Raw genomic sequence first — 13,812 nt, forward strand, 5'->3', positions numbered from 1 at the left:
AATCTCCTCAACGGACCATAAGTACCAAAAACAAAAATTTAATCCATTGTTCTACGAATTACAAGGGCCTTTTTATCCCTGTGAAACCACCACTGAGAGAGGAAACAACTGCTATGTGTTGAAGGAGAAAAAATTAGACAGAAAGAGTATTGACTATTTTTGCTTTGCTTTACAAAATCAGGAAGTTCATGAGTATAAGAAAACACTGGCGGAGTGTCCTTTTGTTTACACTTTACGGAGCTGTTGTTATATCTTTATACATAAGACGGATGTCTTTCAAGTAATTATCAACATTAATACAAGTTAGTCATGTTTAATCTGGAATGTGTGTGGATGTAACAGCTGTTGTTCTCACACATGATTGTGGCGTTGTTTTTGAACAAAATCTACTAAAGTGCTTTAGTTTGGTTTTCTCAGCTTTGATGGCATTGTTGCCAAAAAGAAAAGGTTTCGCTGTTATTTAAAATAGTTGTCAATTCCTGTATATTCTCAAAGAAGTCAGTATTAATAACGAAATGTGAAGAAATACAGCATTGTTTTACATAATGAGTTATTTGTTAAAATTCATACAGTATTAAATAAAGTTTGAGAATCTCTTGGTTTGGTTTAATTCAATTGGTTATCTGTTCTGTGCGCTCCCCTCCCCGAGTTTAATAAAGGTAGGACAGCCCCAAACTGGTATGACTATAGGTAGGATAGCCCCAAACTGGTATGACTATAGGTAGGATAGCCCCAAACTGGTATGACTATAGAAGATAAGCTAATAAGGAATAAATCAATTTTTAATTATAAGTTTAGTTTCTTTAAGAGTCAGGTGCAGCCAAATCATTAGAGTAGCTAGACTATGAATTCAAGAGTCCATGGCTCGCATCTCGTTGCATCAAAATGCACTCTGAACTTTGAATGAGACTCAGATCCCACTATTCAGATTAGAGTAGTCCCAAAATTGTGCTAAGTGTTTTTGAAAAACTGCCTTCTTTCCAGCCTATCAGTTATAAATGGCCTGGTATGGCCAGGTGGTTAGTGCGTTCGACTCGCGATCTGAGTGTCTCAGGTTCAAATCACCATTTCCCTAAACATACCTGCCCTTTCAGGTATGAGGGTGTTATAATTCAACGCCCAATTCTACTTTTTGTTGGTAGAAGAGTATCCCAAGGGTTGGCGGTGAATGGTGAGAACTAACTACCTTCTCAGTGGTCTTTCACTGCTAAATTAGAGAAGACTAGCGCAGATAGCCCTCATGTATCTTTGCGTTCAATTAACAACAAACAAATAAACAGTTATAAATTAGAGATGGTTATGTGTATTCTTGGGTCAAAATTTAAAACAATCAAACGTATCATCATAAATTGGTGAATAGATACCATTAAAATCTTGATAAAAAGCAACACTATACGGTTATCTTTCAGTAATATAATATTCCTCGCCCTGTAATTGTTTTTCTCTGTTTTTAAATTGAGTCATTATAAATACTTCTTGCAAAATATATATTTTTCTGAACAAATAAATTTCGTTAATTTTTGAAAGTACTGATTTGCTCCAAATAGTACTAATTATATTGTTTTACATAAATATTGGTTTCTAAAATCTTAAATATTTCTATTTTTTAAATATATGTTTAAAAAGGGTTTACTTCTAATACATTTCATATATTTATGAAGTTTCTAAGAAAATCCTTCAGTGGTTCATCTTCAAGCTCAAGGACTTCTAGCGCTATATTTCAAGGTTCGATCCCCTGGTAGACACGTACAGATTGTCATGGACGGATTGGCATTAAAGAATCATCCCGAGCAATAACATATGTTGCTTGGTGACTAGGGGCCCGGCATGGCCAAGCGTGTTAAGGCGTGCGACTCGTAATTTGAGGGTCGCGGATTCGATCCCCGTCGCGCCAAACATGCTCGCCCCTTCAGCCGTGGGGGCGTTATAATGTGACGGTTAATCCCACTATTCGTTGGTAAAAGAGTAGCCCAAGAGTTGGCGGTGGATGGTGATGACTAGCTGCCTTCCCTCTAGTCTTACACTGCTAAATTAGGGACTGCTAGCACAGATAGCCCTCAAGTAGCTTTGTGCAAATTTCAAAAAACAACAAAACAACAAACAGTTTGGTGACTAAATAATTAAAATTTCAAATATAGTTTTAAGATTGTATCAAATGCACCTGACCACCGGGCAAATTACTGATGTTTCGGTGGGCCAACCCTCCGCTAGTACAGCGGTAAGTCTACGGATTTACAATGCTAAAATCAGGAGTTCGATTACTCTCGGTGGACTCAGCAGATAGCCCGTTGTGGCTTTACTATAAGAAAAACACACACTCTCGGTGGGCCAGTCCGGTGCTGCAGATAGTTCATTGCAAAACCCAAAATAGACTTTTCAAGTTATAAATTCAATGAAAGCTTTTAGTAGGAAATTTTGTCTTAGACATTGAACAATAAAACCGTTTCTCAACTCTATATAACTGTTTTTTATCATAAGAAATGTTTTCATGTATTAAGTAATTTCTATCAGACAAGACACTCACTTCAGTAAATGCGGACATTAGAATAGTTGTAGAGCTCTAGAATAAACTAGCTATTTCCAATGTAAATAAAGTTACCATTTTATAATATATTTATTCTGTTAACCTGGCCGTAATGGTTAGAATGGCGGACTTGAATGTCCATGATTCGCATTAACTGCATTTTGATGCAATGGGTACGTTATAAGAATGGTAGTAAAATACCTTTATCTGATTAAATTATCGGTAGGTACTGTTAACTAGCTGCCTTCCCTCTAGTCTATCGGTTTAAAATTTGAGATGGCTAGTGCAGATAGCCCTTGTGTCGCTTTGCTCAAAATTGCGGAAAAAAAACCCTGAAAAAATCAATCATATGCGACAGTACATTTTAATATAACTTTCATAAATAAATTCTAGCTTTACTAGACAGTAATTCTAGGTTGAAGCTAGAATTTTGTTAATTCATAAAAACAAAATATATTTACATCATCGAACATATAATTAATCTGTAAGGATTTCTTTATGTTAGTCATTTTAGAAACAGGATGTAAAATCTTAATTAGCAGTTGTAAAGATACACGCTTTCATAATAATGGTCTCGATATAAACTCATTTTTAATAAATAAACAGAGGAAGTTCTGTCACTTAGTACTGTTGGACCTATTTGATCTTTACAACTTAATTCAATTAATAGGAGGCCCTAGATGCATCGAGTTGAGCTCCATGTCTCCATAACTTTTAATTACATTGTAATAAATAAGGAGGAATTACAAGAGCGATACTAAAATGGGTCTCTACCATCCATCAACCTGAGAACGTATCCAGTAACTGAAAGATCTTATAATATTCAAAGCCCACATCAAGGAATTGACTTACTACGCTGAGACTAAAGTAGCAACCTTTTTACACCCAAAGTTTTCTTGCTTTAAGAACATTTTAGCCATAAAATTAGTCAAAGTGTTGAAGCTAGCGTCCGGAGAATGATCCTCAAATTGAATTAAACACATTACAACAAAGAGGCACACAATGCTGCTGTACGTATTTTACTGCTTATGGAGCTATATCGTTCATGACTCGTTTAAGTACGCTAGAGACGAGAGGAACCAAAACTTTCGGATTTAATATGTTGAGCAAGATGTACAGCCCATGTTATAGTGAAAGATGTTATGGCTTCCGTGAGTTCTAACGCTAAACTAGAAACTTTTAAAGAGTCCCATCTATTTTGAAGTCATAAATGTCAAGAAGAGTCTGAAGGTTTTCGGTTAATGGATGAAAGTAGTTGTACAAATCACATGCTTATGAATGTGAAACTTAAACCACAATAGTTTTCATTTATTGAATTTTGTTCAAGTATATTTATTCAAAATGTTCCTCGAAACACAATTTGCCTTTTCTTTCATCCTCCCTCTACACAAACACACAGAACTACATTTACTCGTATGTGTGTAGTAAATATAGAGAAGACAGTATATTAAAAAGAGTCGGTCGTGGCCTAGTGGTTATTGTGATAGGACAGTGAATCCGAGAGTTCGTGATTTGAAATGCGTTTCCGCTAAAATGCGCTTGGGCTTAAGACTGTATATGCTCTATATGAGTGAAGATAAAACATCATTATTCAGCCAAGAACTTGCAATGTGTGCTGTTCACTAGGGGTCATCCTTCTAGACTGTTAGTTCAAACTCACCTATAACAATGGTTATGCGTTTTGTGTAACTTGCGGAAAAATTCTGAAACAAAGAATTATTGAAACAAAACTTATTAATTCACAAGCGATTATAGCACGCAATGAAATTCCACATATTCTAATACCCAATTAAGTTTCATATATTATAACTCCCAGTAAAGTTCCATGTATAATAATCCCCAATGAATTTCCACGTCTTTATACTTAAAAATTATTTTACTTTACTAAATGATAACATTATGCATGTGCAAACTGGGATTTTATTATTTTCATGCTTTATATATTTTTTAAGAGATGCTTCTTTTAGTAACCCTTGTAATAATAGAAATGACTTCAGACAAGTAGGAATGTCTGATAACGAAGCAAGAGCAGTGAAATAACGTTACTTTATCTAGCAATCCTTCTCTGAAGCTACTGATAATACAAATACAGTAAGAAAAATATATGCAGGAAAGAACAAAAAAATTTCCAATATTCATTTACCGCAGGATTATCATTATAATTTCGACTTTCAGTACAGATGATTAAGTATGTTATGTAATAATTATTCTAAATATGCAAACACGCAAGTCACGTAACAAACACAGCTTATATCAAAACTACATTTCTGACACTTGTTGACGACTCGTAGGTAGCATGATGCCACAGAAAGTTTATCGCTGGGAATGGTATATAGCTAGTCTTTCTGATACAAAATACTCACACTTTCAGATCCTAAAAACGTCTTCATATCGGTGATTTAGAATTTTCAATACGGGAACAGCCCTTGTAGTTAATATCATTGGAAAATAAAGGACACCAGAGCCATCCAAAAAGAAACCTCTAACGAGTCTATCCCAGGCATGGGAAGTAAAGTGGGTGTCTTGTAAAAGATCAGATTTCACAACCACAAAGATAAGTGACAAAAGTCGTCCATGTGCCAAAGGCATCAGTACGCGACGTAATAAGAAGGAGCTATGTCTAGAATTGAGGCCAACAGGATAAGGGGTTCACTAACATAAGTCTTTCCGTACAACAGTTGCAAACCTTGAAGATATCTGTATTAGCTGTCCTTAATTTTTAAGTACTAGACTAAAGGGAATACAGATAGTCAGCACCACTCACCCACAATTCTAGGACAACTCTCATCGAAAAGTTTAATGTGACCGTCTCTCTTACGCATCTACAACCCCAAAGTGTGAAGCGCAACTTTTTTAATCTTATTTTTTGCGATAACGAGGCTCAAATAGCAAAACTCCGAATACACGGTTTAGCCTACTACATACAAGGTTGCAATAGGCTCGCTCGAGAAGGAAACTGGTATTTCGCTATTCCGTATGCAAATATAATAGTCATGTCGACGAACGCAGCACCTGTGGATTTCTTTATGATCAGAATGTTGAAACTGGGGCTAGAAAATCATTGCTCCCATATATTAAAAGGATTATGGAAAACCAGCGGCCCTGCATGGCCAAGAGTTTTAAAGCGTTCGACTCGTAATCTGAGGGTCGCAGGCTCGAATCCCGGTCATACCAAACATGCTCGCCCTTTCAGCCGTGGGGGCGTTATAATGTGACGGTCAATCCCACTATTCGTTGGTAAAAGAGTAGCCTAAGTGTTGGCGGATGGTAGTGATGACTAGCTGCCTTCCCTCTAGTCTTATACTGCTAAATTATGGACGGCTAGCGCAGATAGCCCTCGAGTAGCTTTGCGGGAAATTAAAAAAAAACAAAAACAAAAACAAATGGAAAAACAGTAGGGACGTGTGATTTGTGATATGACAGTCTTAAGACGCAAATTTTTTGATATAAATAAACTGCAGCTCTATTTCTATTATCAATGTGCACATTCGTCACACAGAACATGAGCGAACGTGGTGATATGGACTGTAACGACGTGGTGAGGTTCCAAAATCATTTGACGAAAACGTAGTCAACCTTCGGTAAAACCTACAGCAAAATGAGATCTTGTTCATATATCTTATCTTCCCTAAATTAATACACGATGTATGTGTGTGTGTTATTCCTTATGGCAAAGTCACATCAGGCTATCTTCTGATCCTACCGATGGGAATCGAACTTCTGATTTTAGCATTGTAAATCCCTGGACATACCGCTGTACTAGTGCGGGGGGTATACGAGGTAAAAGGAGAAAGAGAGAGAGAATATCTTGTTCTATAAGACGGGATATCTTTAATGAAAACTTGTAACTTTTTAAGGCTAAACCTCCTTTCATTAGGCCTTTCATATCTGGCTGAATGTTTCATATATACTACCTGCTAGTCATCAGTAAATTTTCATTCGTACAAAAGTTCTTTGTGGAGGGAAAAAGTATGAAACAAGTTTAATATTAAGCTTTTTACAACAAGTTCCGTCCAAATTGCATTTGTTGGAAACCATCATATAAGTTATGGCGCATCTGTCGAGTGTTTTATTACATAACTTATACGGTTAAAATCAAACATTGAAAAACAATATTTTCAAGATTTTCTGTGACGCTCTAATAGTTTAAATGTTAATTTTGTTCATATTAAATATAAACTATATATAAATATCAGTTATATGTGTTGTTGTTGTATACCCTTTGTTAAACTGAAGATGACCTAAGAAGGTCGAAACGTTGTTTTGTATTTTAAATAGTTTTAATACCCATACCTTCCATCTTAAGAATACATTTTTTACTTCAAGTTGGTTTCTCGTCATCCTGATGTACATTTTGATACTTCGAACATGCCACTGTATGTTTCCACGCGTATCTTGACATCACCAGATTTTTTTTTTTGTTAACTGAAACCTCGAGTAAGTTGGGACTGTATTATCTTACTTGTCTAGTAAAACAACGTTTCATATTCGTACTCTCATTAAGTATATATTTTCAATTGTTGATGGACGCATTGTTTGGATAATCAACCAAATGTTTCCAAACGCTTACAACATGGACGAAGATGGTCTTTGTAACACTGTAGGTATAACTAAGAATTACGTGATTGCTGGTCAAAAATGTTATCACTGGTAAATTGCGATACTCGTGTTTAAAATTCTAATTTAGTGCATTTCAAGCCATTTCTTTCTATCAAAAAATTAGATTATTATTGAATATGTAAAACAATACAACAAATGTACAGAAAAACCTAACAGACAAAGAGCGTTCTAAGGCTTCAAAAGCAAGTTACGTGTAAGGCAATTTACAAATACAAATATTGAGATCTTGATATGTAATTGAAATCCAAATATGATGTACACAATAATTAATTTGTACAGTCACATGGGGCTTCACTTCAACATTTCAAAAATGATGTTACAGCTTGTGTATGTAAGGCATGGGCGAGCTTTTGTTGAACAAAACACATTTCCCTGGTTAGCATTTAGGTGTGATTGACCAGCTAACTGACTCTACGCATGAGTTAAAAGACGAATTTTTTGTTTGTTGTTAAACAAAATTTACATAATTGGCTATTAGTTCTGTGCCAACTGTGAGTATCAAAACATGAATTTTAGCGTTATATGCTTTCAGACTTGTCCTGAGCCACTTTTAATATGACAATATAGCAGTTAAACACAAATATAGTTTCTGTCAATAATCATAGCCATGGTTTAGTTTGTTTTGAATTTCTTGCAAAGCTACACGAGGGCTATCTGCGCTAACCGTCCCTAATTTAGCAGTGTAAGACTAGAGGGAAGGCAGCTAGTCATCACCACCCACAGCAGACTCTTGGCTACTCGTTTAATCAATGAATAGTGGGATTGACCGTCACATTATAACGCCTTCACGGCTAAAAGGGGCGAACATGTTTCGTGCAACGGGGACTCGAACCCGCGACCCTCAAATTACGAGTAGAGTGTGTTAACCACCTGGTCATGCCAGGCCATCACAGTCATGAAATAAATATAAAAATAAATATTATGTCATACTAAAAAGAAGTCTTTAAATGTGTGATGTGAATTTAACAAATACATTTTATTCTCGGTAAGATGATTTTTTTACCTGTTTAATAGCTTCGTGAAGACTTTATATGTGTGTATTTCAATTTGTGCTTAGCACGCATAGTTTTAGTTAGGTTCTGTTAACAATTAAATTTAATGATATATTTAGGTTTGTCACTTTTAAAAAATATTTTGTTGATAACCCTATTCACACAGGTCGTAATCTGAGGGTCGCGTGTTCGAATCCCAGTCGCACCAAACATCCTCGCCCTTTCAGCCATGGGAGCGATATTGTGACGGTCAATCCCATTATTCGTTGGTAAAAGAATAGCCCAAAAGATGGCAGTGAGTGGTGATGACTAGCTGCCTTCCCTCTATTCTTACTCTGCAAAATTAGGGACAGCTAGCGCAGATAGCCCTCGAGTAGCTTTGCGCGAAATTAAAAACAAACAAACAAATAAACAATTACAGTATTAAAAGCAAAAACACCGATTTTAAGTTATCTACATAAAACCAAAATCAAAACCAAACGAAAAAATGAAACTTTAAAATATGTAATTAAAACTATAAAACAGTTAAAAATAAACACTGACATACAGAACCCCTAATCGTGTTTTTGTCCTCGATAAAGCTACGTCTCCTACCTAGTTTATAATACAAAAGCAGTGTTAGGCCTAACAATATTGGTGTTCTCTGTGTTGGCAGCTGTGGGTTAATTTAAGCTCTAGGTTACATATTTCATAGTTTTATTTCCATTCAAGACCAAATTACGATTTTTTTTGTCATGATTCGCGACAAATGTATTTTAAATAATCTTACATTTCACATAATTATTGAGTCCCTGAGAGAAACTAAAATCTCCTGTGCAGTTGGGAATATTAAATTTTACTGAACAAAGAGAACCTATTTGTATGCATTACAATCTGTGAACTTTCACCTAATCCATATATTTCAGAGAGTTTACATTAATTTGACGCATAAAATACTAAAGCTGTTTCACTGCGACATGGAAAACAAGTTGACAATATTCACGCCTCCTGGCATGAAACGTCACACCTCCATATTCAGTTGGCATGTCGCGTGTACACATTTGTATCTTTGTTATACATTTTAAACCTAGACTGTTAGGAAAGGTGATACATTAGAACTTGTATTGAAGAGGACGTATTGAACGTAACTGGGTATTTAATTCATTTTTTGGATCAATACTAACCGAAATTGGTGCGAAATATTATGAATAAGAGTTTTGAATAAATAGGCTTATGAAATGAAATCCCAACAGGATCTCAATTTCTCTAGCTCACGCCCCCAAAAAGCATGCAAAACAGTCATCAATCCTAGAAGCAGTAAAAACGAAGGCGTCTTGTGAGCTAGTGTGTTGCACAATTCATAGGTGTAATTGTGTTTAATAAATGTGGAACACGAGCGCAATGCTGGCATGAACATGTCGTTTTTCTAGTTACGCTTTTAACAGAGTTCTTGCACCATCAAAATTGGACCGTGGGGTTGGACTAGAAATTTGTAATTACTGTTATTTTACATATACCTTCATCTGTAACAAATCCATGCAATTACTAGAATCAGCTCGAACGAACTGGAGGTTAGACCACGACTAATATTATAGAGTTCTCAGGCATTAACGGCTTGAACTATAATGACTTTGCTTAATTAAATAATACTAATGATATTTTAATGTCCATGAATACCACATTGATCTGACTAAAGAACAACTTATGTTATTTAATATAAGTATGAACAGCAACACGTACTATGAACAGTTGAGGAGAACAAAACCCAGATTTATATACCAAATCAGTTTCAATCATTTTTACGAAAAGAACAAAATCTCTTGTTTAGTGTAAGCCATATTCTTCAGAGACTGTTTTCCACGTTTTATGAACGAATTGCTAAGTTCAACAAAACGTGTTATAGGATTTTACATTTCTTACAACATAAAATGAAGTAAAATAAAGTAATCAAACAAAGTGCAATGCCAGTATTATATGTCTTGGCATGACTAATTATTGTGTTAACATAATACTACTTTTAACATAAAAGTAACATACGTGATAACATAGAACTAATTCCTGTTATATCAGCTTGTTTTAAGTTAAAAAATATTACAAAACGGCTCTATAAATTTTTAATTAACCCAAACATTGTTTAATTTGGAAGTAATTTATTTTTCTTACTCAATTATTTTCTTAATTTCCTTCATGTACAAACACAAAAGTAGGTTACAAAAAGTAGGTCGCTCTGATGGTTACAAATTAAAGACGAAAAACTGAAAGAATTTTATTTAGTGATTCATATCTACAGCAGAGATGGAACTTAAGGCAGAATGTAGTTACTGAGGCCATCTAAGTGTAATAAGTGTTCAAAGTTTAAAAGAGATAAACTCCTAAACGACTACAGAATTGAAGAGCCACAAGAGTTAAAGCACTTACCAGCTACGCAATAAGAAAAACTCTCTTCCTTATGTAAACGTGATTACGATACTGATCTCATCAATCACTTCTTCTTCCTCTAATATTAATTTCTCATCTTTATATTGTAAGCCTTTTCAAACAAATTTTCATTTCGTTAGGTTATATAACATTTATTTCAAGAAAATTAAAAGAGGCTCAGCTCCCTCGACCTTTCTAAACAGAGATGATAAATGACGCTATTCTTGAACACTGGGACAAGAAGTGAGAGACAAACTATTGATTCCTTGCCTAATTGATTACTGAACTGACGTTTTCAGGACTTTTTTTCTTATTTATGCTGTATTGGAGACCATTTTGTTTGCAAAGAAACTACATAAGAGATTTCATACAGAATTGGAAGATGCAAAGCAAGTCACATCAGGAAGAATAAATAAATTCATGTTCCTGATCCAATGACTTTTTGAAATATTATATATGCTCATAAAAAAAGGTTCTAAGAATTGAATGACATTTCATGTTAGTATGCTTATATGCTACAAAGATTTTGTGAAATCTTGCAATATTACAGACGGTCTCAACTAAAACGTCAATATATCCCTGAATCCTTAAGTTAAAATGTTACATTCAGTTACCAGAAACAAATTAATTGTTAAACATTAAACTCTGTTTGCCACAACCAATGCTGCTCCACTTCAAGATAAATGTGACGCAAATATGTAGTTTTCACAGCAGTTTCTCTTTTGTTAATAATACTTCACTAATAAGCAAAAGTATAAATTATACTGAGAAATTTAAAACTCAATAATCATCAAGTTAAAACAAACATGCAATAGGTTTCATACTTGAGGGACTTTACATAAAGGATTAAAGTAGACACTCATTCGACTCTACCCCCTCTCCCCTTTCCAGTTGCTCAGCGGTATGTCGGCGGATTTACAACACTAAAATCCGGGATTCGATACCCGTAGTGGGCAGAGCACAGATAACCCCTTGCGTAGCTTTGTGCTTAATTCAAAAGAACATTCGGCTTTTTTACTTAAAACAAGTTAAAATGGAAAACACACTTTACTCGTATTAATTATTCTTTTAGTCCCATTCAAACAAAACAGAAGTTTTGTCACTTCATAAAATTGTGAACAATTTTACTATTGTATGACCAAGACAGAGTCAGAGACCTGACATTAAGACACCAATACCTGACATGTATTCTGAAACCAAAATCGAGACCTGATTTGATGCAGTTAGACCGAGATCGAGACCAATCTGGAAAAAAAACACGCGATCTTATCATAATTTCATAGCATTATCAATATTTAACTTGCCATTCTAACTGTCCGGGAATACCCATTAAAACCTTTCATACTGGTGTTCAAACGTAGCTGTTTACTGTTATAAAACATCTATCAGTTGGAATAGATGTCTATATGTTGAACAACAGAAATATAAGCTATTTATTTCATTATAAGCACCCAAGCTATAATTTTGTGAACATTGTTACAGTTTCACTCCGTCCACTTAAGAATATACGCAAGAAAGAAAAGAAAAAGTTTGATAATGATATTACAAAGGTATTCAAATGACATGTAATTACATATGTACATTACATTTATATAATCATTATTGACATTCACTGAACATTTAACAGCAATGAAAACCATTTTTAATGAGGTTAAAGTTACAAAATAGTATTCAACTACAACTGACAAGGAATTATATTTTAATTGACATTCAGTGAATAATTAGAAAGGATTAAAACTGCTTGATAAGAATGTCCAATTGATATAGTTATCTTTGGATAATTTAATTCATAACAAAATGTAATTTTAATACTAACAGATGACTGAAGGTCAATGCATAGCAGATATTTACTAATGAGAGAATTCTTATTCTTATTGAAATGGATTCAATTGTTTTTAATTATTCATAAAGATTAATAATAGTAGATATTCATATATATGCCATTCAATTCAAAATATTACCATCATCTTTGTTAGTTTAGGCGTTTATCGGCAATTACCAAGAGCGATATCCTTCTTTGCAAGTTGCGGTTACACCTTAAAAGCTAAAGATGAGAGCAGTCTTGGTTAAATATTTTTGATCTAATGAAAAACCCGCTCTTCCTCAGCTGAAGACTACTTGTATCCCGGCTGATGTCGGAAGGACAAGGAATATTTTCTCCTACAGTGGGTGAAGTTTAGAAAAAAGTGAAATTTTCTTTTACACTTTTCCATGGATTTTGTCTTCCAGTGGTAATGGAAGCATATTCAAATCCAATAAATCCAGAGAATGGATTATTGTATGCTCAGGACTGAGTTCTTGATGTTGTTGCTGGTGCTTTGAATACGATGAAAAAAGAGTGAATGAGTTTATGAAAGCTGGATGTCTTCACTTTGATCACTGTCAGTATTTCTGGCTGCTCTTTCAGTATTAGGAAAACTATTTACTTCTTTCAATATAGCATCAATTGATGCTATTCTTAAGGCAGATTTCATTTCTTCCTATTTTGGAAGGTCATTTTCCAACCGAACAAAAACATAGTTCGGATCGAGAACACTAGTCATAAAAAAATCATGTTTTCTTAACACTGATTTTACAACTAAATTCAGTGTGTGAAGTTATTTGGAACTTCGTAGAAATAGTGTCAAGACCGAGACTTTATAATCCAATCTCGTGACCGGTCTCGTGTTCCTGTTTCTGACATAAATCGCGATTATTTTTGGATTTTTAATCAACGAAGCTAAATAAGTTCTTTTAAAAAGCCAAAAAAATATTTTCCCATAATAAAGGTTGCAATCAGTATGAGTCAAAGACTGGTTGACTACCTTTTCCAACATTTAAACAAATGTTTTTTACTTGTTTGATGTTAAGTACAATGGCTACATGTGCTGCTCCCATTACGTTTATTGTAATCCAATTTTTAGCGTTATAAGGTCTCAGACTTAACGCTAAACAACCAATGGGAGCTGAAACAAAGGTTAGACTGTAAATAAAACAAACAAGAACATTAAACATAGATATAGAAATGTCTAAAGCCATAAATAATCGTTTTGATTTAAAAAATGATACATTTGCGAGATCCTGAGTTCAGCTTTATAACAAAAAAGTCGTAATTTGATTATCACGTTAAACACGTAACAGTCTTTTAGTTTGTAACACAAATAACTTCATTAGAAATAAAGTGTAGGTACAATGAATGGATAAACACTAAGTATGTTCCATATTTCTATAGCTTACACTTCATCATGTTTACTGTATACATATTATTCTTCACACGCACATATATCGGTTTACAGTCGT

This window comes from Tachypleus tridentatus, chromosome 7, assembly GCF_004210375.1.
Source record: "Tachypleus tridentatus isolate NWPU-2018 chromosome 7, ASM421037v1, whole genome shotgun sequence".
Taxonomy (NCBI): Eukaryota; Metazoa; Arthropoda; class Merostomata; order Xiphosura; family Limulidae; genus Tachypleus; species Tachypleus tridentatus.